Below are 20,029 nucleotides of genomic sequence, written 5' to 3' on the forward strand. Positions count from 1 at the left end.
TATGAAGGTCATTTTGGAGGTGAGCGAACAACCACCAAGGTTCTTCAGAGTGGCTTTTAATGGCCTACGCACTTCATGGACTCCTAGGAGTTTGTCGGCAACTGTGACAGTTGTCAACATGCTGGAAATCTCCCTCATAATCACGAGATGCCACAACAAGGGATCCTGGAAATTAAGCTGTTTGATGTATGGGGCATAGACTTCATGGGGCCTTTTCCACCCTCATATTCGAACACATACATCCTTGTGGCAGTAGACTATGTGTCTAAATGGGTTGAAGCAATTGCATCACCCAGTAATGATACCCGAGTAGTGATAAAATTCCTCCAGAAATACATCTTCAGCATATTCAGTATCCCAAGAACACTGATTAGTGATGGAAGCAGTCACTTCTGTAACAAACAACTTGACTCTATTCTACACCGTTATGGTGTTCGCCACAGGGTGGCAACTCCCTACCATCCGCAGATAAATAGATAAGTTGAGGTCTTCGACAGGGAACTCAAAAGAATCCTAGAGAGAACAGTAAGCACCTCTAGGAAGGATTGGGCCAGAAAGCTTAATGATACTCTCTGGGCATACCAAACTGCATTCAAAACTCCAATCGGAATGTCACCCTTTCAGCTGGTCTACGGTAAGGCGTGCCATCTCCATATGGAATCGGAGCACAGAGTTTACTGGGCAACCAAGTTCTTCAACTTTGATGCCAAGGCTGTGGGAGAAAAAAGGTTGTTCCAGTTGAACGAGGTGGATGAATTCTGACATGTTGCATTTGAGAAAGCTAAAATCTACAAGGAAAGAGCCAAGAAATAACATGATAAAAAGATATCTTCCAGGGTCTTTAAGCCTGGCCAAAAGGTTTTACTCTTCAATTCCCGACTTAAGATCTTTCCTGGGAAGCTCAAGTCGCGATGGACGGGACCTTTTGTGATCACTGACGTGTCACCTTATGGTCATATAGAGCTCCAAAACATACACTCTTACAAAAGATTTATCGTTAATGGACAGAGAGTCAAGCACAACCTAGGAGATACCATTGAGAAAGAAAGCTCTACATTGCTGCTAACATGACACAGTGATGTCAAGCTAATGACGGTAAAGAAGCGCTGGTTGGGAGGCAACACAACTATAAGTATCCTCTAAGTTTAATTTTGATTTCAATTTTCTTTAAGTTTGAATTTCTTTTATTAAATTTTTATTCGTCATTAATTTTCATAGTTTTTCTAGCTTTTCTAATGTTTGTGATCATGCAAAATGCTTAGAACAGAAACAAGAACGCATGGTGATGACTGCGCATTATTTTATATTTTTCTATGCTTTTTCATATCAAAAATTAGTTTATAATGCCCAAATATTGAGTATTTTTTGTGCTTAAGTCATATATTACTTTCACCTCTTTGATTTTGATCTATTTTCTAGAAAATGGTAGAAAAAGAAGTAAAAAGCACAAAACAAGCATGAAAGAAGAAAGGAGTTTAAAGGGTAAAGCAAAGAAGATAAGAAACAGGGGAGAACGCCTTTGGCGCTACGCTTCCCTCAAGAACGCTTCTTCATCTCCAAGAGAGCACTGATGAATCCATATTTTATGGTATTTATTTGCTCTATTTGGGTGGATTTAATTGACTTTTCTTGCATTTATCCATTGAAATAGCATGCTTTTATGAATTCTCTCCTAATTGTGCTTAATTGTGAAAAATATGCCTTTCATGATTAAATTGCCAATTTTTAATTCACTTTTCTCCCATTCGATGCTTTGATATGTTTGCTTGAGTGATTTAAGGTTTTGAAGGCAAGAATGGCTTGAGAAGGTGGAAGGAAAGCATACAAATTGGAAGAATTCAAGAAATGAAGGATTTGGAAAGCTGTCTATCCTGATGTCTCGGTACTAAATTGGTCATAACTTGAGCTACAGAGGTCTAAATGAGGCGGTTCCAGCGGTATTGGAAAGGTAACGTCCGGGGCTTCAAAATGATATGCAATTTTTTAAAGTGGACATAAGTCTAAGTGTGCCTACGCACAGGTACTTGTGCGTATGCACAAGTCAGGATTCAGCATGTGTGCGGACGCACACATCTGTGCGTCCGCACAGGTCCCTGCACGTGACCTCATTAATTGCAACTCACTTGCAGTGATTTTTGGGCCCCCAAAACCCAATCCAACTCATTTCTAAAGCTATTTCAAGCCAAATTGATGCTTGGAGAAGGGGGGAGCACTTAGGTTTAGGTTTTTACATGTTTTTGTTTAGTTTTTCTAGAGAGAGAAGCTCCCCACTCTCTCTAGAATTACCGTTTTATTAGCTAATTTTCTTTTAATTTCTGTCTTTAATTCTTATTTTAGTGTAGTTTTATTTATGTTTCTATGCTTTGTTGTCTTTATCTTCTTCATCTCTTTTGTTATTTTCTCCTTTATGTCAATTTTCATGTTATGAAAACTTTTGTTACTTTAATTCCAATTAATACAAATTTATGTTTCCATGTCATTTATTGCTTTCTTGAGTTGTTATTGTCATTCCCTTGCCTTTGGTATTTTGGATTTTATTTTATTACAATTTAATATTATTTTATTCTCATGCACACCAAGTGTTTGATAAAATGCTTGGCTTAATTTTTACTTAGTTTTTCTACACTCTTGGCTTGGAATTGTTGACTTTGGTGATCCTTGAGTCATTGATGTCAATTCTTGTTTGATATATTAGAGTAGTTAGTTGATTTGGTCTCCCTTGACTCCATGTGACCCCTTAGTGTTGACATAGGACTTAGGGATTGGAATTAACGATGCGTATTTGACTTATCTTTGATGTAAGGTAGACTAAGTAGGATTAACTCTTCATAATCATCATGTGTTTGTGGTCAATGGTTAGGATAGGTAACCTTAGCTCTCAATTACTTGCCAAGAGGTTTTCTTGCATTTTAAGTTTCCTTTCCTTGCATTTAATTGCTTTGACTGTTATTGTTTTGACTTTTAATTCCTTGCATGTTTATTTAATTGCTTTGATGTTTAAATTCTTGCATGTTTAGTTTTCACACTCTTGGTTGAGAAATTGGATGTTTGGGTGGAATTGAGTTGTGGATGTCCATTCTGCATTGTGAGAATAGTTAATTGGTTTGGTTTCCATTGACGCTAGTCTTTCACTAAGTAATTAGTGAGTTGACTAGGACTTATGGATTGAGATCAATTATGGATTTTTGACTAATTATCAATGAGGATTGACTAATTTGGATTGATTCAACACAATTGCCATGTTTGTGGTACATAACTAGGATGGGAATCCTAAACTCCCGAATTCTTGCCAAGAGTTGCCATTTAATTTCATTCATGCTTGTTTCAATTCCTTGCTACTTACATTTCTTGCTTTCCATTTACTTTCTTGCTATTTACATTCCCTTGCTCTCTTGCTTTCATTCACAATTCCCCATGCTCTCTCTCATAGCTAATAATTGTACATTTCATTTGTAACTCCTAGGGAAGACGACCCGGGAGTTAAGTACTATCGGATTATTTTGTATTGACTTTATTATTTGATTGATGCTCAATTGTTGGGTTTGAACTATACTTACAACGGACAAATTCTACTTTTAGTGTGAAAATCCAAACCCATGCAATTGGGCGTCATCAAATTTGGCGCTGTTGCTATGGAGTTGCAATGGTGTACGTTATTGGCTATTGTACATATTGTGAATAGTGTGAATAGCTTGCTTTTTGGTTGATTGTACACATGTTGCTTGCTTATTTTTAGTTGATGTAAATTTGTTAATATGTAAATAGCTTTCTTTTTGGTTGTCTTTGTTTATAGTTAGGATTGGGATCCTAGAGGACATTGGACATTCTAGCATTTGTGGGGAAGTCAAGTACAAGCCACCATAGCAAAGGCTCTCCCAATTGTCTAACTTAAAGACATTAAATAAAAGTGCTTGGTAACATTGTTCTAACTCTTCTCTTTTTGTATATATTTTGGTTTATTGCATGTTTGTTTGATTGGTTAGCTTAGAATTAGTTTAATTTTGAGATTTGTAAGTAAATTTTGGTTTGGATCATGAATTTATGGGTTATTGCATGTTTTGGTGATGAGTTTTGATTGAGCTAAGGCTTGATACCTTAGAATTTAAAAATTTTTTTTGGGAAAAACAGGGCATGTGCGTGCGCACGCACACGACAACAAATTGCCACTTCCTGTGCGTACGCACCCACCTGTGCGTACGCACACAAGCCTTTATACCCCCTGGTCGCAGCGCCAGCACGCCTTGTGTGTGTGCATTCCCCTATTTTCTGCCACCTGTGTGTGCGCACCTACTCGTGCGTACGCACACATGCCCTTTTTTGCACCCTCTGTGTGGCCGCACAGACGTGTGTGTCCGCACACCAACTTGCAACCACTCTGGTGGGAGCGTTGGCACAGCCTGTGCATGTGAACCCCTGTCCCTTATGCTCATGAGCGCATGCACGGACTTGTGTGCGCGTGCACACATGATCCTTCCAAAAAAAAAACCCTTGTGCGTGCGCATAGCCCCGTGCGCACGCACACACCTTGATTCCTCTTCTGCCAGGAGCGCTCGCATAGCGGGTGCGCTCACACACCTTCCCCTTTCCTCATAATGTGCGCACGCACACATCCTTGTGCGTGCGCACGCCCCTGTTTTCTTACTATGCCTCTTTTCTTCTCTTCTCTCCTCTCTTTTTCTTCTCTTTCACCCTATTTTCTACTTGTTTTTGTTCATTTTGTTTGCTTCTCGCTTTTATTTTAGTTATTATATTAGTTTTGGTTTAGTTATTTGTTATTTAAATAAGTTGCAAGTGTTTGCTTGATGATTATTGGGTTGCTTGTTGCTTGAATTTTGATTCAATGAATATGTGCACTATGTATCAAGTCTTTATTTGATTGCCTAGATGAATTGCAAGTATAATGCATGTGTTGTAGCTACCATATGTGTTAGACTATATCCTTGTTTGGCATTTTAATCATGAATTGTGCACTTTTACTTTAGTGAATTGAGTTGAACTACTTAGTCATCATGATTCTTAAGTGAATATAATCACATAACAAGGTATTTGTTCCTTGTTAATACTTTGCATTTTTTTTAGTTGACTTGACTTGATTCTTATCAAGACTTGTCACTTTTTGTAACAAGCACCTTTCACATGTGATTATTTTATTATTTCTATGGATGAGTAAGTAGTCACTTTTCATCATTGAATTGGTTATTGTTAATTGTGCCATTTTCTATTAATTTTGCGCTTTCACTTGCACAATTTCAATATCCAATTTCTCATACACTCGATTCCCTTTAGTTGTGGTTCCCTAGGGTTGCTTGTAGCTTAAGTTTTGTTTATTCTTTACTTGCACCCTAGGCCACTTAATTGAGGAACATGCTATTTCTCTTGCTTTTGTGGTTACCAATTTAACCGGCCAATGTGTTGTGTTCTAAACCGCGCGTATTTAGAATACGCACATTGTCTTTTATCATACCACACATCTAATTTTTCCTCAATTCATGTTTGTTTGTTTATATAGCAACCCGGAGCCCCGGTGCCCACTAGCTGAAGGTGGAGCCTCATAATTTTTCACCCCCCCGGATTAAGCACATGCACGGAGGACCGTGCAATGTTTAAGTGTGGGGGAGGATTCGCAATTTCGGGGCATAAATCTATCTTTCTCAACACCTTGCACTTAGTATTATATAGTAGTCATGCATATTTTGATATTTTGCTCTTAATTTTGGCTTGTACATATGATCTTTTTGTTTTTTTTTTGTCTTGATTGTGATTTGGGATGATGTGATGATTGCACCTAAGTTTGATTTCCTATATGTTCCAAGGGTTACCTAAAACTGTAGGTCGATCTCGGTCGAGATCTGCGGTGGTGGCCAGAGCTGTCGTGTCCGACTTGTAGTACTTGGTGGTGATGCTGATCCTGGATCACCGGAGGGGGTGCTACCTGCAAAAGACTCCAATGCTTAAGTTAGCATGGGCTTTAAGCAGGTTTTTAGTAGAATCAGAGTATGAGTTATACCTGGGTGCTCTAGTGTATTTATAATAGTGTGGAGTGACCGTTCTAGATAAGATAAGTTAGTTATCTTATCTTTATCTTCAAGTGGGGTCATCTTTATCTCCTAGGGGAGCCGTCCTTATCTTTCTAGGCTTCAACTGCCTTTAGATTGGGCTGTGTCTCTTTATTTGGGCCAGTTCAGGCCTCTTATGTTGTTTTGGCCTACCTCTTTTAAAGGAGAGGTCGGGGATCCTGACCTGAAGAGGTCGGTTGCTTTGTCTTCGATCTCCTTAGGTCAGATAGCTCGACCTAGGGTATGAATAGTGCCCCTGCTTGAGCTCAATCTTTTTTAGGGTTGTGTCTTTCAGACTTCTATTTTTTTGGAGAAGTCGAGCTCAAGCATTTCTGCCTTTTACCGATTTATATAACTCCTGCTGGGCTCCTTTGAATGCGAAGCGTGTTCCTCCTTTTTAATTGTAGCGCGTGTTGCACTTTTCTTGGAAACGTGCGAGGGTTTAAAAGCTCATTTAATACCCCTTCGCTGTTTCCTTTTTCCCTCTTTTGGCACCTCACTTTGAATTTTTCTCTTTTCAAAACATTCACTTTACAGTTTCCTTCTCTAACTCTTCTCCGTGTCCTTCGCTTGTTGTTCGCAAGACGTTTCATTCCTCTATACCCTCTGTTTTTGCATCCCCCGCGCTTCCCTCTCTTCACTTTCGAAGGCGGCTGTTTGGAGTGAGATTTATTGCTGTTTTCTTCCTGATCACCTTCTCGCGCTCGTCTCTTCTTCCTCTTCAGGATGTCATTTTCTTTTTTTTTATGCTTTTTGTCATCTTTTTTGTTGCATGTGATTTTTATTTTGCTTCTGAGAGTCTTGATCCTTTTTGAGAAAAGATTGTATCTCTCCTTTTGTGTTTTTATGATTTTCTTTGAGCAAGCTTGCATCTTTGTTGTGATCCTGTACTTTGTTGTGATGCATGTGCCTGGTAGTTTCTGTCCTTAGAGTTTTATTTTCTTTTGGTTGCGTTTCCTTAATCAAAGTCTTGGTTTTTGTTGGAACTGCTTATAGAGGAAGATAGTGACTTGCTGGAAGGGAAGTATGTGTACCTTCTGGTGATCTTGCTTCTTTTCATCGTTGCCTGACTTCTCTTTGTTCTTGCTTAACAATCTTCTGATGATAAACTGTTGTAACTTTTGATGTTTTTGTTGGTGATGATGGCTTTTGCGTTGTGGAGTGTCGATTCTTGTTTGTGAGATGTTATAGGTCGTCAATTTCCTTTTTCCTGGTTCTTGCCTTGTTATTGCCTCCAAAGGGTGCCCCTGGGCTTTTGGTGTGAGTCCTGGGGTTTTCCTTTTACTAACTTCTTGACTTTCATATGTTATTGTCCGAGTTGTTTCCCTATTTGTCTGAGTTGTCTGGTAGTAACCCATTTTATTTTTTCTTACTGTAGGAATAGTTGACCCATGTCACATCGCAAAAATATTGTTGCAATGTTTTCCAAGATCCTAGTTGGCATGTCAGATTGGCTGGATTCCATTGTTCTGATGTGTGTTATAGTTGCTGACTCTGAGTATTGTGTGCGGCTTAGGAGACACTATAGGATTTGTAGTGATAGAGATCAAGAGAAAAACTATGAGTTAGTGTCACCTGACCCTGAGGAGAGGGTTAGCTTTCCCTCTTTAACTCAAGGAGAACACCCTTTTTTCTATGCTTATGACTATTTCTTTAGTCAGTTGAATATTACCATTCCCCTCTTGAGACTGAGTTGATGTGGTCTTGCAATGTAGCTCCTTCTCAGCTCCACCCGAACTCTTGGGGCTTCTTTAAAATCTTCCAGTTGTTGTGTCAGGAACTAGATATCCGACCCACCCAAACTCTTTTTCTTTATTTTTTTGTATTGACAAAGCCTGGGGTAGCGAAGAAGAAAGCATCCTGGGTTTCTTTCCGAGCTACTCAAGGCAAAAAGGTTTTCTCTATGTATGACGAGTCCTTTAGGGACTTTAAGAACTACTATTTCAAGGTCTGAGCTGTTGAGGGAGCTCGGCCCTTCTTTTTGGATGAGAATGACGAGCCTGCCTTCCCTTTGTATTGGCAAAAGAACATAGTAGTATCTAGGTATTCCTGGGAAAGTCTAGATGAGGTCGAGCAGGCCTTTGTAAATGTGTTGGAGGAAAACTGGGGGGAGCCCCCATATCTTGATACAAAGAAGTTCCTAGGGGATCCTTCCCTTCTTCGAGCTGAACTAGGTAGTGGTCGACTTCCTTTCCATAGTTGTGTTTTATGGTTTGAATGTTTATCTTTATCTGTTTGTGACTTGTTTTCTTGGTTTCTTTTTTGTAGAGATGGTGAAGTCTATGGATTCCATGAAGCACTTTCGCAGGGCAAAAAAGGCGATGGCTGCTTCCAACATCTCGGCCAAAGCTGCGAAAGGAGAGTCCTCTCAAGTTCCTCCAAAGAAACCACCGTCGAGTACCTCTGGGACGAGGAAGGTTATTCCAACCCATCAGGTCTGATTTATCCCTTCTGACCCAATTCGACCACCTTTTAGCGCTGCCTCTTCTCCTATTGCTGGGCCTCCTCCTAAAAAACAAAAAACTGTTGAACCTTATGACTTAGATGCCGCAGATTTTGATGCTATGGGATTTGTTGATAATCAAATTGCTCCTTTTGGTTGACTTTCTATGGATGATGTTTCCCTCCTTCAACACTTGAATTTTATCACTAGTAACAATATTCGGATGGCCCATATGGGAGCAGCTCTATTTTGTACTGTTCAGGACTCCGTAGTTCATGCTAGGAAAGCTTTTCTTAAGGATGCCAAGTCGGAGTTCAATAGGATTAAAGGTTTGGAGGACGAGTTGGATACTAGGGTGATTAAGCTAGAGCTGGACTTGGAGAAGGAGAAGTCGCGGGCTACTGCCACTGAGGCTGCTGCCAACTTGGCTGGGGAAACAACGAAAAACTACAAGGAGAGCTATACTCGCACTTATGCCGAGGTGTTGGAGTTAAGGGAGAGGCTTGAATCAGCTCTTGCGAATTACATCGATTTCTAGGGTCATCTTGTAGATACTGTGATGGGTGCTTACGAGAACTTAAAGGCTCAGGTCCAAGTTCTTGCTCCTGAACTCGACCTGACACTCTTTAGCTTGGACAATGTAGTAGAGGATGGAAAAATAGTGCCCACCCCAGATGACGAGGATGATGAGCCTCCCCCTTCTGCACCACCAGCCAAGGCTTCTGCAGCCACAACTTCTTCAAATCCTTCTGCTGAGGTCGACCATTCTCAACCTGATCCGGATTGTGAGATTCTTAATCGTGAGGATGGGACCGTGGACACTATCCCCGTGAATATCATTCCTCCTCCTTCTGCTACTGACCCTGCAACTAGGGAAACCTTGCACCCCTTATGATTGATGTGTTTTATCTCCACAGTCCGACTTGTGGGATTTTGAACTCTATTTTTTGTAACTTTGTTTATGATTTGGTTCTCTTTGACTGTTAGTTGCTTCTATGCAACTTAGTAGAAAAACAAAATGCTTCTGAACTCTTGAGGCCCTCTTTCAGGTCGCCTTCTGAGTCTTTTTAATGATCAATATGTTTCTTTGGATACGTTAGTCGTTCCTTTGCAAATTTTATAGATCTTTATAGAGTGTTGGTGTTCTTCTTCCCAACCTCTTTTGGATTAGACCTCTTATCTGTCTTTGGGTTTGGTGAGATAACCCTTGGGGCTAATTTTTTTGACAACTTTTTAGTGTTCTAGCAGAACCTTTTTAGTTAGTCTTTGAACAATTTTGATAGCCTTGTTGTGGAGTCGTGGCTTTCTGGGCAAAGCTATGTCCTTTTTAGCGCACGCTTTTTGTTGGACCGACTTCTCTTGTCGATTCTTTCTAAGTTATTTTTAGTAGTCTATTTTTAGTAGGACTTCGTCAGGCCACTTTTTATGGATTACTTTTTATAACTTTTTGCGTTGATCGTTTTGGTGCGACTTCTTCTTTGTCGGTCTTTCTTAAGTTATTTTTAGTATTCCATTTTTATTAAGACATCGTCAGGCCACTTTTTATGGATTACTTTTTATAACTTTTTGCGTTGATCGATTTGGTCCGACTTCTTCTTTGTCGGTCCTTTTTAAGTCATTTTTAGTAGTCCATTTTTAGTAAGACCTCGTCAGACCACTTTTTATGGATTACCTTTTATAACTTTTTGCATTAATCTATTTTTGTTGCTTTCACCTTGCTGACCTTTTTGTAACCGGGCAATGAATTTGGTTTTCATTCTACGGACTTTGTCGTGATCGGGCGATGAATTTGGTTTTCATCTTGCCGACCTTGTCGTAATCAGATAGTGAATTCTTGCACTCAGATTAATGCGTCTTGGTAGGTAACTTTTTATGAAATCTGAAAAACTTTATTCAAGAAGGGAATATAAAAATAGACAATAATATATACATATAAGTGCTTACCTTTCTAAGTCGGGCAATTTCGTATCTTGGCTTGGCGCCTCATTAAAAAACCTTTTCAGGAAAAAGAGTGTACCTTGACCTAAGATCTTTATCACTTTCTAACTATAGTACCTTCTTAGGTTATGATGAGCGGATAATTTATACGCTTTTTGGCATTATTTTTACACAATTTTCAGTATAATTTAATTAGTTTTTAGTATATTTTTATTAGTTTTTAATTAAAATTCACATTTCTAGACTTTACTATGAGTTTGTGTGTTTTTCTGTGATTTCAGGTATTTTCTGGCTGAAATTGAGGGACTTGAGCAAAAATCAGATTCAGAGGTTGAAGAAGGACTGCAGATGCTGTTGGATTCTGACCTTCCTACACTCAAAGTGGATTTTCTGGAGCTACAGAACTCCAAATGGCGCGCTCTCAATTGCGTTGGAAAGTAGATATCCAGGGCTTTCCAGAAATATATAATTGTCCATACTTTGCCTGAGTTTAGATGACGCAAACTGGCATTCAACGCCAGTTCCATGCTGCATTCTGGAGTTAAACGCCAGAAACAGGTTGCAAAGTGGAGTTAAACGCCAGAAACAGGTTACAAACTGGCGTTCAACTCCAAGAGAAGCCTCTACACGTGTAAAGCTCAATGCTCAGCCCAAGCACACACCAAGTAGGTCTCAGAAGTGGATTTCTGCATCATTTACTCATTTCTAAAAACCCTAGTAACTAGTTTAGTATAAATAGAACTTTTTACTATTGTATTTACATCTTCGAATCAGATCTTTGATCAGTTTTATGCTATCTTAGACCTTTATGGGGGCTGGCCATTTGGCCATGCCTGGACCTTCATCACTTATGTATTTTCAACGGTAGAGTTTCTACACACCATAGATTAAGGTGTGGAGCTCTGCTGTTCCTCATGAATTAATGCAAAGTACTATTGTTTTTCTGTTCAATTCAAGCTTATTCCTATTCTAAGATATCCATTCGCACCCAAGAACATGATGAATGTGATGATTATGTGACGTTCATCATCATTCTCACTTATGAACGCGTGCTTGACAAACACTTTCGTTCTACATGCAAACAAGCTAGAATGAATATCTCTTAGATATCTAGTACAGAGGACCGAGTCCGAGATATTAGAATCTTCGTGGTATATGTTAGAACCCATGGACGGCCATTCCTGAGATCCAGAAAGTCTAAACCTTGTCTGTGGTATTCCGAGTAGGATCTGGGAAGGGATGGCTGTGACGAGCTTCAAACTCGTGAGTGCTGGGCGTAATGACAGATGCAAAAGGATAGTAAATCCTATTCCAGTATGATCGAGAACTGACAAATGATTAGCCAAGCAGTGACAGCGCATTGGACCATTTTCACAGAGAGAATGTGATGTAGCCATTGACAACGGTGATGCCCTACATAAAGCTTGCCATGGAAAGGAGTAGGAATGAATGGATGAAGACAGCAGGAAAGCAGTGGTTTAGGAGGAACGAAAGCATCTCTATACGCTTATCTGAAATTCTCACCAATGAATTACATAAGTATCTCTATCCCAGTTTATATTTTATTTATGTTTTTATTATCAATTCACCATACCCATTTGAATCCGCCTGACTAAGATTTATAAGGTGACCATAGCTTGCTTCAGGCCGACAATCTCCGTGGGATCGACCCTTACTCAGGTAAGGTTTATTACTTGGACGACCCAGTGCACTTGCTGGTTAGTTGTGCGAAGTTGTGATAAGGAGTTGAGATTACAATTGTGCGTACTAAGTTGTTGGCGCCATTGATGATCACAATTTCGTGCACCAAGTTTTTGGTGCCGTTGCCGGGGATTGTTCGAGTTTGGACAACTGACGGTTCATCTTGTTGCTCAGATTAGGTAATTTTATTTTAATTTTAAGCTTTTTATTTCTTATTTTCGGAAAAAAAAATTTCTTCTTTTTCGTTTTTCCAAAATAATTTTCGAAAAAATCCAAAAAAAATTTATAAAATCATAAAATTAAAAATAATTTTTGTGTTTCTTGCTTGAATCTTGTGTCAATTTTTAAATTTGGTGTCAATTCCATCCTTTTATTTTCCTTAAAAAAATATTTTTCAAAAACACATGCATTGAGTTTCTTTCTTATTCTTTAGGATCTTCAAGTTGTTCTTGATAAGTCTTCTTGTTTGATCTTTAAAATTTTTTGTTTTGTGTCTTTTCTTGTTTTTCATATGCATTCTTGAATTCTTAGTGTCTAAATATTAAAAATTTCTAAGTTTGGTGTCTTGCATGTTTTTCTTTTCTTAAAAATTTTTCAAAAATAAGTCTTGATGTTCATCTTGATCTTAAAAGTGTTCTTGGTGTTCATCTTGACATTCAAAGTGTTCTTACATGCATTAGTTGTTTTGATTCATAATTTTCATGTTTTGAGTCTTTGGGTTGTTTTTCTCTTTCTTCATTGAAAATTCAAAAATAAAAAAAAAATTTCTTTCTCTTATTTCACTCATAAATTTCGAAAATTTGAGTTGACTTTTTCAAAACTTTTTAAAATCTAGTTGTTTCTTATGAGTCAAATCAAATTTTCAATTTAAAAATACTATCTTTTTCAAATATTTTTCAAAAATCAAACTTTTTTTTATTTGTCTTTCATATTTTTGAAAATTTCAAATTAATTTTCAAAATATTTTTCTTATTTTTATTCCATATTTTCGAATTCAATGCTAACAATTAATGTGATTGATGCAAAACTATAAAGTTTGTTACTTGCCTAATAAGAAAGGTTCAATCTTTAAATTTTAAAATCAAATCTTTTTGTTTCTTATTAGTCAAGTAATCAACTTTAATTTTTAGAATCAAATCTTTTTAAAATTCTTTTTCAAATCTTTTTTAAAATAAATTTCGATCACATCTTTTTCGAAATTTAATTTCAAAATCTTTTCTAACTTTTTATCTTTTCAAATTTGATTTTCAAATCTTTTTCAATTAACCACTTAACTTTTTGTTTGATTCTTATCTTTTTTAAAACTACCTAACTAACTCTCTCTCTCTAATTTTCGAAAATCCCTTCCCTCTTTTTCAAAATTCCTTTTTAAATTAACTATTTGTTTTAAATTTAATTTAATTTGATTTAATTTCTCCTTTCTTAATTTTCAAATTTTTTATTTTAATTCTAATTTAAAAACAAAAATACTTTTATTTTATTTTATCTAATTTTCGAAAATTCTTCTCCCTCACCTTCTTCAATTTATTTATTCATTTACTAACACTCCTCTTCATCCAAGAATTCGAACCTATTCCTCACCCTTGTGTTTGGATTTTCCTTCTTCTATTCATATCTTCTTCCACTCACATAAAGGAATCTCTATACTGTGACATAGAGGATTCCATATTTTCTGTTCTCTTCTTTTTCATATGAGCAGGAATAAAGACAAGAACATTCTTGTTGAAGCTGATCCTGAACCTGAAAGAACTCTAAAGAGGAAGCTAAGGGAAGCTAAAGCACAACTCTCTGGAGAAAATTTGACTGAAAATTTCAAAAAAGAAGGAGACATGGCTGAAAATAATAACAATGCAAGGAAGATGCTTGGTGACTTCATTGCACCAAATTCCAATTTACATGGAAGAAGCATCTCAATCCCGGCCATTGGAGCAAACAATTTTGAGCTGAAATCTCAATTAGTTTCTCAGATGCAACAGAATTGCAAGTTTTATGGACTTCCATCCGAAGATCCTTTTCAGTTCTTAACTAAATTCTTGCAAATCTGTGATACTATTAAGACCAATGGGGTTGATCCCGAGGTTTACAGACTTATGCTTTTCCCGTTTGCTGTAAGAGACAGAGCTAGAATATGGTTGGACTCTCAACCTAAAGACAGCCTGAACTCTTGGGATAAGCTGGTCACGGCTTTCTTAGCCAAGTTCTTTCCTCCTCAAAAGCTTAGCAAGCTTAGAGTGGATGTTCAAACCTTCAGACAAAAGGAAGGTGAATCCCTCTATGAAGCCTGGGAGAGATACAAGGAACTGACCAAAAAGTGTCCTTCTGACATGCTTTCAGAATGGACCATCTTGGATATATTCTATGATGGTCTGTCTGAATTATCAAAGATGTCATTGGACCATTCTGCAGGTGGATCCATTCACCTAAAGAAAATGCCTGCAGAAGCTCAAGAACTCATTGACATGGTTGCAAATAACCAGTTCATGTACACTTCTGAAAGGAATCCTGTGAGTAATGAGACGCCTATGAGGAAGGGAGTTCTTGAAATTGATGCTCTAAATTCCATATTGGCTCAAAACAAAATATTGACTCAGCAAGTCAATATGATTTTTCAGAGTCTAAATGGAATGCAAGCTGCATCCAACAGTACTCAAGAGGCACCTTCTGAAGAAGAAGCTTATGATCCTGAGAACCTTACAATAGCAGAGGTGAATTACATGGGTGAACCTTATGGAAACACCTATAATCCCTCATGGAGAAATCATCAAAATTTCTCATGGAAGGATCAACAAAAGCCTCAACAAGGCTTTAATAATGGTGGAAGAAACAGGTTTGACAATAGTAAACCTTTTCCATCATCCACTCAACAACAGACAGAGAATTCTGAGCAGAATCCATCTAGCTTAGCAAATATAGTCTCTGATCTATCTAAGGCCACTGTAAGTTTCATGAATGAAACAAAGTCCTCCATTAGAAATTTGGAGGCACAAGTGGGCCAGCTGAGTAAAAGAGTCACTGAAACTCCTCCTAGTACTCTCCCAAGCAATACAGAAGAGAATCCAAAGAGAGAGTGCAAGGCCATAGATTTAACCATCATGGCCGAACCTACAAGGGAGGGAGAGGACGTGAATCCCAATGAGGAAGACCTCCTGGGACGCTCAGTGATCAATAAGGAATTCCTTAATGAGGACCTAAAGAAATCTGAGGCTCACCTAGAGACCATAGAGATTCCATTAATCCTTCTTCTGCCCTTCATGAGCTCTGATGAGTACTCTTCTTCTGAAGAGAATGAAGACATTACTGAAGAGCAAGTTGCTAAGTACATTGGTGCAATCATGAAGCTGAATGCCAAATTATTTGGTAATGAGACTTGGGAAGATGAACCTCCCTTGCTCACCAATGAGCTGAATGCATTGGATAGGCAGAAATTACCTCAAAAGAAACAGGATCCTGGTAAATTCCTAATTCCCTGTAACATAGGCACCATGAACTTTGAGAAAGCTCTGTGTGACCTGGGGTCAGAATAAACTTAATGCCACTCTCTGTAATGGAGAAACTTGGGATCTTTGAGGTGCAAGCTGCTAGAATCTCATTAGAGATGGCTGGTGCACAAAATTACAATCACACTTTTGTAACTCCGCACAACTAACCAGCAAGTGCACTGGGTCGTCCAAGTAATACCTTACGTGAGTAAGGGTCGATCCCACGGAGATTGTCGGCTTGAAGCAAGCTATGGTTATCTTGTAACTCTTAGTCAGGATATTAGTAATTCTCAGATTTAATTGTAAAAAGTGAAAGAACATGAAATAAATACTTGTTAAGCAGTAATGAAGAACAGGTTGAGGCTTTGGAGATGCTTTGTCTTCTGAACCTCTGCTTTCCTACTGTCTTCTTCTTCATGCACGCAAGACTCCTTCCATGGCAAGCTTTATATTGGGCATCACCGTTGTCAATCGCTACATCCCGTCCTCTCAGTGAAAATGTTCCAAATGCGCTGTCACCGCACAGCTAATCATCTGTCGGTTCTCGATCATGTCGGAATAGGATCCATTGATCCTTTTGCGTCTGTCACTACGCCCAACACTTGCTAGTTTGAAGCTCGTCACAGTCATCCCTTCCCAGATCCTACTCAGAATACCACAGACAAGGTTTAGACGTTCCGGATCTCAGGAATGACCGCCAATGATTCTAGCTTATACCACGAAGACTCTGATTTGAATCATGAGGCTAAGAGATATGCATTCAATCTAAGGTAGAACGGAGGTGGTTGTCAGGCACGCGTTCATTGGTGAGAATGATGATGAGTGTCACGGATCATCACATTCATCAAGTTGAAGTGCGAATGAATATCTTAGAATGGAAGCAAGCGTAATAGAATGGAAAACAGTAGTAATTGCATTAATTCATAAAGAACAGCAGAGCTCCTCACCCCCAACAATGGGGTTTAGAGACTCATGCCGTAGAGAACACAACAAGAAACATGTAAAGTGTCATGAGGTACAATATGAATCCCTGAAAGTAGTATTTATAGTAAACTAGTGACCTAGGGTTACAGAAAATGAGTAAGCTAGGGTGTTTATTGTAAAATTCCACTTCCGGGGCCTACTTGGTGTGTGCTTGGGCTGAGCATTGAAGCTTTAATGTGTAGAGACATTTCTTGGAGTTAAACGCCAGCTTTTATGCCAGTTTGGGCGTTTAACTCCAGCTTTTGTGCCAGTTCTGGAGTTAAACGCCAGAATTCTTGAGCTGACTTGGAACGCCTGTTTGGGCCATCAAATCTTGGGCAAAGTATGGACTATTAAATATTGCTGGAAAGCTAGGATGTATACTTTCCAAAGCAATTGAGAGCGCCTCAATTGGGCTTCTGTAACTCCAGAAAATCTACTTCGAGTACAGGGAGATCAGAATCCAACAGCATCTGCAGTCCTTTTTCAGCCTCTGAATCAGATTTTTGCTCAGGTTCCTCAATTTCAGCCAGAAAATACCTGAAATCACAAAAAAATACACAAACTCATAGTAAAGCCCAGAAAAGTGATTTTTATTTAAAAACTAATAAAACATAATAAAAACTAACTAAAATGTACTAAAAACATACTAAAAACAACGCCAAAAAGCGTATAAATTATCCGCTCATCACAACACCAAACTTAAATTGTTGCTTGTCCCCAAGCAACTAAAAATCAAATAGGATAAAAAGAAGAGAATATACAATGAATTCCAAAAACATCTATGAAGATCAGTATTAATTAGATGAGCGGGGCTTTTAGCTTTTTGGCATCTCACTTTATCCTTTGAAGTTCAGAATGATTGGCTTCTATAGGAACTCAGAATCCAGATAGTGTTATTGATTCTCCTAGTTAAGTATGTTGATTCTTGAACACAGCTACTTTATGAGTCTTGGCCGTGACCCTAAGCACTTTATTTTCCAGTATTACCACCGGATACATAAATGCCACAGACACATAACTGGGTGAACCTTTTCAGATTGTGACTCAGCTTTGCTAGAGTCCCTAATTAGAGGTGTCCAGAGCTCTTAAGCACACTCTTTTTGCTTTAGACCACGACTTTAACTGCTCAGTCTCAAGTTTTCACTTGACACCTTCACGCCACAAGCACATGGTTAGGGACAGCTTGGTTTAGGCCAGGATTTTATTCCTGTGGGCCCTCCTATCCACTAATGCTCAAAGCCTTGGATCCTTTTTATCATCCTTGCCTTTTGGTTTAAAGAGGTATTGGCTTTTTCTGCTTGCTTTTCTCTTTCTTCTTTTTTTTTTTTGCAAGCTTTCTATTCACTGCTTTTTCTTGCTTCAAGAATCAATTTTATGATTTTTCAGATTATCAAATAACATTTCTCCTTTTTCTTTCATTCTTTCAAGAGCCAACAATTTTAACATTCATAAACAATCAAATTCAAAAATATGCACTGTTCAAGCATTCATTTAGAAAGACAATAGTATTGCCACCACATCAAAATAATTAAACTGTTTTAAAATTCAAAATTCATGTATTTCTTTTTCTTTTTCAATTAAGAACATTTTCCTTTTAAGAAAGGTGATGGATTCATAGGAAATTCATAGCTTTAAGACATAAACTTTAATTTTATTGATTATGGAATAAAAATAAGACTCAAAAATAAATATAAAGGCAGACCCATAATAATAGAAGACAAAAAATTAAAAGAAGAAAAATAAATGACTCTTAAAATAGACTCTTAATAATAAAGGTTATCACAGAGTTAGGACTCAACAACCTTGATTTTGAGAAGTGGATGCTCCCTCTTTTTGTGGGGTGCTTGGTCCTTCAAGGGAGAGCTTCTGGCGCTTCAGCTCCTGTAGCTCACGCCCCTGCTTCTCCTGTTTCTTCAGCAGCTTGTAGAGCATGCAGTTTTGATTTTGCTGTTCTTCCTTAAGTTGTTCCATAGCTTCCTGCAGCTTGGTAACAGATGCTTCTAAACGGGTCCAGTAGTCAATTTCAGGAATTTCTGGGAGGAACTCCTGCACCCTCTTTTTGATGGAGTTGTCTTGCACTTGTCCTTCCATTGACTTCTTGGTGATTGGGTGTTCAATTGGGATGAATTCATCTACTCCCATCCTCACCCTAGCATCTTTACATAGCAGAGAAATTAAGCTTGGGTAGGCCAGTTTGGCTTTAGTGGAGTTCTTGTTTGCAATTATGTAAATCTCACAAGAAATCAAATGATGAATCTCCAGTTCTTTTCCAAGCATAATACAATGAATCATCACTGCTCTTTTGACAGTGACCTCAGAGTGGTTGCTAGTAGGCAATATAGAACGCCCAATGAAGTCCAGCTAGCCTCTTACAACTGGTTTGAGATCTCCTCTCTTGAGTTGGTTTGGGACACCTTTGGAATTGGTTATCCACTTAGTTCCAGGGAGGCATATATCCTCTAGAACTTGATCCAACCCCTTATCTACTCTCACCATTCTCCTATTAAAGGATTCAGGATCATCTTGTAGTTGAGGTAGTTTGAAGACCTCTCTTATTTTGTCCAGATGGAAGTAAATAATTCTTCCTCTGACCATGGTTCTGTAGGTATGAAAGGTGGTTCCAGTCATTCTCTGCTTATCTGTCAGCCACAGATTTGAGTAGAATTCCTGAACCATGTTTCTTCCAACTTTTGTCTCAGGATTGGCTAGAATTTTCCATCCTCTATTTCGAATTTGCTCTTGGATCTCTGGATATTCATCTTCTTTCAGATTGAATTTAACTTCCGGGATCACTGACCTCAGACCCATTATTTTGTAGTAATGGTCTGCATGTTCTTTGGTTAGGAACCTCTCTTGATTCCAAAGACTCTTTGGAGTATTCTCTTTCTTACCTCTTGATTTGGTTTATTTTCCCTTAGGTGCCATGATCTTGATGAGTCTTAGCTCAGTGATCACGGAAAAGCACACCAAACTTAGAAGTTTGCTTGCCCTCAAGCAAAAGAAAGGAAAGGGGAGAGAGAGGAAAAGAGGTAAATTCGAATGGTGTAGAGGAGGGGATGGCCAAAACTATTTTTATAGGAGGAGGGGATGGCTTTCGAAAAATTTGAGAGAGATATGAAAAGATATGGAAAGAATTTGAGAAGATATTTGAGTTTTTGAAGAAGATTTGGAAAGGATTTGAAAGAAATTTAAAAAATAATTTAGAAAATTATTGAATGATGAAAATTGAGGGTGAAACATGTTTATGCAGAAAATTATGGGTCAAAACATGAAAATTTGAAAAAATTTGAAGTTGGAATCAAAATCTCCTCCTCCTGCCTTTCTGGCGTTAAACGCCCAGAATGGTATCCATTCTGGCGTTTAACGCCCAGTTGTTGGCCATTATGGGCATTTAACGCCCAGCCAGGTACCCTGGCTGGCGTTAAACGCCAGAAACTCCTTTATCA

At 38.3% G+C, this 20,029-nt stretch overlaps 1 non-coding gene across 1 annotated transcript; it reads right to left on the reverse strand.

Annotated features, from left to right (window-relative positions):
* Positions 1 to 14,360: 14,360 nt before the first annotated feature.
* On the reverse strand, positions 14,361 to 14,468 carry LOC148568076 (small nucleolar RNA R71). Its single transcript, XR_015882979.1, has one exon. It is a non-coding gene; the product is annotated as a small nucleolar RNA R71 (small nucleolar RNA).
* Positions 14,469 to 20,029: the final 5,561 nt, after the last annotated feature.

This window comes from Arachis ipaensis, chromosome B4 (genome assembly GCF_059453495.1).
Source record: "Arachis ipaensis isolate K30076 ecotype BB chromosome B4, ASM5945349v1, whole genome shotgun sequence".
NCBI lineage: Eukaryota > Viridiplantae > Streptophyta > Magnoliopsida > Fabales > Fabaceae > Arachis > Arachis ipaensis.